Source organism: Oryzias melastigma, linkage group LG17, assembly GCF_002922805.2.
Source record: "Oryzias melastigma strain HK-1 linkage group LG17, ASM292280v2, whole genome shotgun sequence".
In the NCBI taxonomy this organism is placed as follows: Eukaryota; Metazoa; Chordata; class Actinopteri; order Beloniformes; family Adrianichthyidae; genus Oryzias; species Oryzias melastigma.
Genome location: NC_050528.1, coordinates 23,532,737 through 23,535,090, shown reverse-complemented (window position 1 = coordinate 23,535,090; position 2,354 = coordinate 23,532,737).

Sequence of the window (2,354 nt, the reverse complement as noted above, 5' to 3'; positions counted from 1 at the left end):
ACATTTAGCTAATATTTTAGCTGGCTATCAGCTTCAGCATTTTCAGCTATTAGCTTCAGTGATTTCAGCATCAACTTTAGCGTTTTTAGCCATGAGCACTAGCATTTTCACCAGCCAAATTCAGCTTACAGCATTCACACTAGCACTATTGCTGCAGGTGATGCTATAGGCCTTGTTCACATATATGTTAAAAAGTTACAGTTTTAAAGTTTTAAAAATTTTGTTTTAGTGTGTTCAATAAATGTTTATCCTGTTCGGCCCATGACCTAAGGTGTGTTTTGGATCTTGGCCCCCTGTGCGATTGAGTTTGACACCCCTTACCTAGAGGATGCCATAACAAACTTCTCAATTATCTTATGTCCACATTTCTAACAGTGAAGCTGCAAACATGGAGGAAGCACAAGCGAGAAGCGTCCACTTATTTCTTGAACATCACCCCTGTGCAGGGTGCAGGTTTTGGGGTGTTAAAAAATCTGTGCAATGTGCCTGCATCTCACCTACTTCACCCTTAGTTACCCTCACGTGTTGTTCAAGTGTTTGTCGCCCGCAGCATGCCCATAGAAAATATGTGAACGAACATTTTCACTCTACAGGCTTTACCAGGCAGTCTATGATCTTGTATGTTGTGCGGACCCCCTAACTGCCCCATCAAGTTTGCCCATTTTCCGCCCACAGACAGCCTATAGTCAAGTGAGGGCTGCAGGTCTTGATCAGTTCTGCGTTTTTAACTTCCTGAATGAGACTTTGTTTTCTCTGTTCTTTTACGTTTGTCACTCAAATGAAAGAGTTTGACTAAATCCTCTCACTGTAGTTCTTTAGAGTCCCAAAACTTCAGAAATGAATTTAGAACATTTTACAAATGTATAAGTATGTTTCATATCAGTTGTTAAATGTTTTTGGGGGATGTTCTGCTTTTTTAACTCCCTTGTGTTTAAATTATTTGATTTTAGCAAAAACATAAAGCTCCTTCATCTAACTGGGGGGTCAGGATATGGTTACCTTCCTCATCCTCCTAACTTCACTTCAAAATGTTGACAACCCAGCTGGTTATAATGAGTCGTCCATCACAGCTCTAACCTTTTTTAAATTTTTTTTTAAAATCTTTTTCCATTTTGCCGTCATTTAAGTTCAGAGTTGCTTAACATTAACAAACAAAACATTTATAGAATTTTTTTTTTTTTTTTTATTAAAAAAAAGTATCTTTATGTAGAGATTGGTAAAATGAGGACAGAAAGACATGCCTGTCAGAGTCTTCTGTTGTGTCTCTAACTGCCATTGGTTATTTTTAGATACTAGAAAACTGTCTGTAAAAGAGCAGATTTTTCTGTTTGTGCTCCATTTGAGAGCGAAGCCGCTCAGCAGTCTTTTTGGTAAAGCTTCTCAGCTTTCGTGGTGAACAAACGACTCAAGGAAATTACAAAAAAATTAATAGACAGAACGTTCCTTTAAATTCTGGAAATATAAGAATCCAAAAGTGTGATTTTCCAGCTGGTTGGTTGTAGCTTTCATGATTTCTAGAAAGAATTTTAAATGTAATTGAATAAGAGCACATTTTGAATCAAACAGCAGCTTTTTGATGTGTTTGTGGGCGCAGTAGCAGAGATTCCTGACAGTTTTCAGATGTGTTATAAGCTCATGTTGTGAGCTCTACCACAGAGTTTTTCTAACTGAGAGTAAAAGTCCACTTTTTCTTTTACATTGAGACTCTTTCAGTGTTAGAACAAATGATAATATCTTGAACCGGATGGTACTGGACCTCTCAGTGGAAACGAGGCTTAAGAGTCCAGAGAACAGAGGTTTTGTTTTTATTTTCGTCTTAATCAAGTTTATTGGTCTTCCTTAATTTAGCTGAAGGCAGTTTGAAAATGCTGCACAAGTTAAAGAGTCAAGTCACTTGTTTAGCACTGAATCATCCGCAAAAAAACGGTAGAATACTTGTTTAAAGAGGCAAATATTTTGAGATAGCTGAGATAACTCAAAAATAAAGGAGAGCCTAAAACTGAGCCCTGAGGAACACCTTAAAGACCCAATCATCTTTTGATCTATTTGAAAAGCGTTCCCGGTGGTCTCTTAATGATGATTATGCCACATCCTTTTCTAAGACATAGTTCCTGCAGAGCAGCAGTAGTTCGTTAGAAATTGGCCACTGAGTTGTGGGCGGGACTAAAAACCTGAAGTGAGCCTACGACTACTTCCCATCATCCATCTGCTTAAAGCCCCTCACACCCCCAACATAGCATAACCTGTGCAACAAAAAAAGGAAACGAAGACGTACATGGAAATGCAATTTTAGCTTATTTTACTTTATAAACAGGTGCAGGGAAAATATGTGAATCCTTTGGAATTACTTGGTT